Here is a 7097-nt window from a genome sequence, read left to right on the forward strand (position 1 = left end):
TCTTAAATTGTCCTATAGGATTCTGACAGGGGAGATTCAGGCTGGACATTAGGAAATATTACTTCTCGGAAAGGGTGGTCAGGCACTGGAATCCACTGCCCAGGGAGGTGGTGGAGTCATCAACCGTGGGGGTGTTCAAGAAATATTTGGATGTTGTGATGAGGGATATGATTTAGCTGGGAAGTATTTGTGATGGTTGGACTGGATGATCTTCTAGGTCTTTTCCAACCTTGATAATTCTGTGATTCTGTGACACTGCAATGGCTATACGGCTGCATTTGTTTTCTGTTACATCTTTCTTAATAAAGTGTGGAAATGACATTGAGAACTCATCTCTTCCATTCCTCCATCCTCAAGTGACTACCTTGAAACTAAAACCTTTATCACAAATATTATTCTGCATGTTAAATCTCTAATAACTGAAACTCCACATCAGCCATCAAAATCTAAGCTGCACACATTTCTTACTGTTGGGGACCTTTTTCCCCTAATGTCAAACCTAAAACACCTTGACAGCAATTAAATCTTTTATTTCTTTTTCTGTATAAAGCTGTAGCAGAAAAACATTTATTTGTGTTCATCATTTACATGCTGAAGTCTCAGTCTTACCATCTTGGAACTAATCAGTACTAGACAGCAATGAAACAGTCTTCACTACCAGCTGACAAATGAAATCTGTCCTGTTGTCTGAAAAACAAAACAAAACAAACATGTAAGCTTCACACTGCATGAAACCTCCAGGAAGATGAGTATAGCAGGATTCATGCTGCTTCATCTTTTCTGATCCTTCTTTCCTGAGAAGGAAAAGGGCAGGAATAAAGTGACTGGATGAATAATACCATGAGAAGAAAACAGTTCGTCTTCTCTTCCAAGTCCAAGTGTTTCTCACCCACTTGTTACTAAAAATGTGTTTAGCATGTATGCCTTTCTTTGCTAAATCTTATTTATATGGACCTGAATTCAGCAGTCAGATCTGTTGTGTAACCATACAGGAGTGGGACAATGGCCATCATCTGTACTAGTAGCATCAGAAACTTGCAGAAATTCTGAGGTTTATGCTAAACTCTTGGTAAAATATGCAGTAATTAATAATATGCTTTGATAGCTTTGCGTACATCTATGTTTTAATGAGCACTGTAGTGTAGAAGGAAGAGGAAGAGCAGTGTCTAGCCTCATTCAAGAGTTTTAGACCATGGCTAGAGATTGCCTGAATCACTTCTCAGCTGTGTTAAATTTAGAGGCTTGTGCAAGCATAAAAGACACTTAGAATGAACAACCCCTATGTGAACTGGATTACATTACACAAGTTTGCCTATACACATATGCATGCACAGAAAAGCTGAATATACAGGTGGAGTTATCAGAACATTCCTTATAATTTAATAAGTACAGCTTCTTAGTTCTAAACCAAGATCAACTGCCTTAATTCTTTGCTCCAAACTCAAATCAACTTCAGGGCTGCAAATAATTTCAAAAGGCAATATGGCATAGATTTTTTTGTGTGTACGCTCTCAAGGTACCTGAAACTGCATGTTCCTTTGAGGTAGGAATCATTTTTACCCTACCTATTTCTATAGCCTTTGGTCTCCAGATACTTATGCAGACATGAAGGAAAAGTTGTACTTTTAAAATAGTGAAGCTAAAACCATCATTTCAGCCCTTGAGGCTTGTTGCCGCTTTAAAGCCTGTGTTAACAGTAGAAGAACAGCTGTTTTAAAATACCTGCTTCAGCATCAGCTTTCTCCCAGTTGTTCTGTGTTAATCACATATATTCTAAACTGATAGATTTGCCCCACAAATACTGATTCAATGGAAACTCACCCAAATTCTTATACATTTTAGAAGAATCTCTGGCTAATGTATACGGATATCCTGGGCATGTAGAGATAAATCAGCATGTAGAAACAGCAGCTTAATGAGCAGGAATCAGGGAAAGTGAGAAGCTCTATAACAAATTTTGGGCACAGGGAAATAGCAGCACTCTAGAAATAGTCTCAACAAAACGTATTTGGTAAAACTAACTAATTAAATAAAACAAAAGGGGAAAAAATGAACAAAGAAGCAAAACAGAAGAAGAGAAATACCTCAATAAATGTTATCTTCAAACTATGGCATTTCTGCAGGTGGGGTGATCTGTCAGGCATGAAAAGTCTATCATCGCACAACGTGTAGCTAATTGGCTATACATTAAAAGCTGTAGCACCACAGGGAACTGGACTGCTTTTATAGGTATGTAGCTGAATATATCTCCTGTTGCAGAAATAGTGATGTTTGGGAAATAAACATGATTTTGAAATAAATAAATCCAGTTATTTCAGAAGAAGATTTCAAATGTTTAACCTGAGTTAAAACGCCTTTTAGTTATTTACTCCAAGACTCTGAAAAACATGACAGAGATGAAAACAATGTCAATATCTGCATCGCATGTTTGATTTCACTTTTCACTTGATGTCCCTAAAAATCTATGAAGTTAATTGCTTTCCTGAGGCCACTTTCACTCTGGGAGACCTCAGTCAGAAGGCATTTAGAGAGACCTGTCCATTCTTGGTATGCATTATGCCCTCCAGTACACAGCAGATCACATAAGAATAAAGTCAGAAAGACAGCAGTGAACACCCCTTGCCAGCTGAGCAGAAGGCCCTTCTGGGTCAGAACTGATGCCTCGTTTCAAAGCAAAGACACACAGATAAGCTTAAATCATCACGGTTAATTAATTTGCCCATAGTAATGAAATTTTTTCTCACTGCTGATGGAGTTATCCCACTTTAACTAAGCAGCTAAATCCCTGTCAGTGAAGGAATTTCAAACCAGGTATCATATTTCTCATGTTTGTTCCATGACCCATAGAGAGGATATTTGCAGAAATAACTTAAAATTCGGCAGAGCTGAGCAGTACCACCAGAAAAAGAAAAAGATAAAGAGAGTGGTAAAGACAGGGGCATTAGTTGCAGCACAACCAACTTCACATTCCTTGGCAAATTCAAGCGGGCACAACACTGATCCCACCTGTCCATACAAATAGTTACTGCCAGTCTAGAGGATCTTGATAGGTGCTTCTTTGATGGGCTGGCTGAAAAACACCTTTTGGGACACAAAACACTCATTTATAGAATCAGTCTTTAGTGGAAGTTTGGAGTTCAGCAAAGTGACCTTTTTGATAAAATAAACTTTTAAATGGAAAAGCTGCTTAACAGTTATGCCATAGAGATTCATCCTTTTCCAGAGTATCTTTCCTAGAGGAAAAGTCAGGATTTAATGCTGCCACATCCTGGGGCGTCCCATGGTCTTCTAAAGAGTTCACTTCCATAACTCATCCTTAGAAAATTATCAGCTGTATCTGCCAAAGGTCTGTTACCATTGGTATTTTCTATATGACCCTTTGACATCATTAGCAGCAAATCCACTCTGTGATTTTTTTAAAGCTGAAGGACACTGCAACCTATCTCTCATTCCTGAACTGCATAAATTAAACCATTCCAATTAGTTATAAATTGTGTGAAAAGCAATTGACATTATATAGCATAATGTTTTCCATGCAAGTGTTGTATAATCCAAAAAGTGATATAATATAAAATGCATTAATTTATAAGTACAAATTGAACACAAATCTATTCTACTTAGTAGAATGCAGAATATTTACTGAACAATAAATATTCTAATTACCTTCACATTACTATATATTTTCGATTGTTTGTTTGAGTTTTAAATTGCAGCATATTGTCTGGAAATGAGTATCTTTCCAGACTCATATTTGTCTGTAATATATAGTATATATACATACACACACACACACATATATATATAGTATTTTTTAAGAAGTCCATAGAAGTTCAATCAAAATGCTACTTTAAAACTTTGTATTTGATCTATTTGTTCCTGCAGTTGTAAATCTCCTAGTGCTAGTTTTAAATAGTAAGAGCATTTACTTCAGCAGACACGTTAGGGTGAACAGATTGCAGCCTAAATAAACTGTGTCTGGTGAGCCTTCTTGATCTTTGTTGTCTCTGTAAGCTGGTGTTAACGATAAAGCTATTCCATAAGAAAAATCATGCTATCATCATTCTCCTAAATCTTTGTAAAATATCTGTACATGATATCTACATATCTACATGAACGCTTCATCCATCAGGACGAAGAACTCAAATCCCTTAAAGATCATTGTGCAAATTTAGTTTTATGATTTGCTTAATACCCTGTGCCTCCACTTTTCCAAAATAAGGGAACGTAGTTTTTGTTTGTTTGTTTGTTTTTCATTTTCTCTCTTTTTACTATTTCAAAATACATTTTGGGAACTGGAGTTCAATTTGCTTTGAGTTCTAGCACTGTGAAGTGTATTGATATGGAAATTTAAAACATTCATATTTCAATTAGCAGATCAGGAAATGGAAGTATGGTTCCTAAAGGAGCAAGCGGAAGGAGATTGGTAAAAACTTAAACACATTACAGCTGAATTTAAAACTATATGTAAGAATTATTTCCTTTGGTAGCTCTCAAATGCTCTCCCAAGGAGCATAGTAGAATTTCTACTTATTTCAGTCCCATCATGGTGTACCTATGTAGGCTGTATAATGGCAACAGCTAAAAACAGCGGTCAATATAACAGTTAATAGAAACTACCTAACATTTGCTTTAGTAAGAACATTTCACATTATGCCTCACATCTTCAGCACAGAGAAGAGACCAGGCAGTCAAGAGGTAATATGAACTTCAGGCTGTCCACAGAACTAATTTTAGAAAGACAGGTAATAAAACAGATCCATGTAGATCATTAACTACACCTCACTCTAGAACTGACCGAATCACTGTCAGCTTTAGTAACCTTGGACACAGAAGATACTGTCACACTAACTAAGATTAATGAAAATACTGAACCTGAATGTGAAACAAACCAGAGTTTTCAAAACTAAAACATTTTATTGCTGAGGTGTTAAAATGCTAATAGTTTATTTTTATGCAATTAGCTTTTAAGAAGCATGGAAGATTTGATAGACACTTTGAGCAATTGCAGTAATAAGACAGCAGCATGGGCAGGATCTCTGGCACCAAGGCATACGCAGCTGTGCAGGAAATGTTATGCTATTATCCATTGCTGCAATTGTCTTTGACCTTATTTATTTTTTATTCTGACTTTAATTTGAGAACTCTCTGCCCTCATTTTCCAGACAGCTTCATATTACATGAGCGGAAATTAGAACTTAAAAAAAAAAACAAAAACAAACCATTTGTATTAATGTTGTCAAATTACATTTCATTTTGGCTGTTTTAAAGTGTTAAAACACCTTTCTGTACTCTGCACAATGAAGAATGAGATAATCTTTACCTTCAAGAAGCAGGTGTACAGGGCTGAAATAGGCAGTTTCCAGCAGGTGAATGAAGCCGATCCTTCCCCTCTACTCAGCTATAATAAGCCTACAACTGGAATGCTGTGTCCAACCCTGACCATCCCCACCAAGTATCCAGTAGAAGGAGACATGGGCAATACTGTAAAGAGTCCAGCAAAGGGCCACAACTGTGGGTAGGGGAATGGAGAAGCTTTCCCATAAAGAAAGGCTGAGGGAGCTGAGGATGTTTTCCCTGGAGATGGCTCGGGGGGAATCTCATCAAGGTGTATAAAATACCTGAAGGAAGAGTGCAAAGAGGATGGAGCCAGGCTCTTTGCAGTGATGTCCGGACCTGGGACAAGAGACAACAGATACAAAATGGAGGACAGGAGGTCCCCTCTGAATATGAGGAATAACTACTGTGCTACGCAGGTGGCTGGGCACTGGCACAGACGGCCCAGAGATTGTGGATCTCCTCTTTGGAGACCATCTGACCTGGACATGAGTCTGGACACCCTGCTCTGTGGGTCCCTTCCTGGGCAGGGGTTGGGCGAGGTGAACCTTCTCTTGGCCATTGTTTGACCTTGTGACACCACCATCATGTTCTATGGAATCATAGAATTATAGAATCATTAGGTTGGAAAGGACCTACAAGATCATCTAGCCCAATTGTCCTCCCATTACCATTGTTACCACAAGACACTAAACCATATTTCATAGTTCCTCATCCAGATGCCTGTTGAACACTGCCAGGAACAGCGACTCCAGCACCTCCCTGGGCAGCCATTCCAGTGCCTGACCACTCTCTGAGAGAAAAAGTTTTTCCTTATGTCTAATCTAAATCTCCCCTGGTACAACTTGTGGCCATTTCCTTGGGTCCTGTTTGTTGCCTGGCAGAAGAGGCCAAGCCCCTCCTCATCACAACCTCTGTTCAGAAAGTTGTAGAGTGCAATGAGGTCTCCCCTGACCCTTCTCCAGACTAAACAATCCCAGCTCCCTGAGCCGCTCCTCGTAAGACTTGCGCTCCAGACCCGTCAGCAGTTTCGTTGTCCTTTTCTGGACACGTTCCAAGGCCTTGATGTCTTTCTTGTAGTGAGGAACCCAAAACTGAACACAATACTCGAGGTGTGGCCTCGCCAGGGCTGAGTACAGAGGGATGATCACGTCTCTGCTCCTGCTGGCCACAGTATTTCTAATGCAGGCCAGGATGCTGTTGGCGTTCTTGGCCACCTGGGCACATTGTTGGCTCATGTTCAGCCGAGCATCAACCAACACCCCCAGGTCCATTTCCTCTTCACATTCATCCAGCTGCTCAACCCCAAGCCTAAAGCACTGCATGTGGTTATTGTGGCCAAAGTGCAGTACCCAGCACTTGGTCTTGTTGAACCTCATCCCATTAACCTCAGCCCAGCAATCCAGCTTATCTAGATACCTCTGAAGGGCCTCCCTACCCTCAGGCAGATCAACACCACCTCCCAACTTGGTGTCATATGTTTCCAGCATTTCAATATGAACCTCCATCCACCATACCTAAAGCTCTCAGAATCAACAAGAAACCCAGCTCAGCGTCCAAGAAACAGGGCTAATCTCATGCAGAGTAAAATGTAATATCTGAAATAAACATATTCAAGAAAACAACACTTAAAATGTATATCTACTTTTCTTCCTCCAGTCAGTTGTTATAAAAAAGCTTTAGCTATTTACACTGCTGAAACCCCCTTTCAGAGATAAATGTTTCCATTAAAAGTTAGGATCATTTTCTTACTCAACCAACAG

General features: G+C 39.2%; 1 long non-coding RNA gene across 1 annotated transcript; it reads right to left on the minus strand.

The window, feature by feature from the left end:
• Positions 1–515: 515 nt before the first annotated feature.
• LOC107308260 (uncharacterized) lies at positions 516–5905 on the minus strand. Its single transcript, XR_001552723.3, has 4 exons — positions 5817–5905; positions 5619–5673; positions 5321–5481; positions 516–687 (listed from the first exon to the last, which is right to left on the minus strand). It is a non-coding gene; the product is annotated as an uncharacterized LOC107308260 (long non-coding RNA).
• Positions 5906–7097: the final 1192 nt, after the last annotated feature.

This window comes from Coturnix japonica, chromosome 1 (assembly GCF_054131305.1).
Source record: "Coturnix japonica strain WE chromosome 1, WE-NBRP24, whole genome shotgun sequence".
Lineage (NCBI taxonomy): Eukaryota > Metazoa > Chordata > Aves > Galliformes > Phasianidae > Coturnix > Coturnix japonica.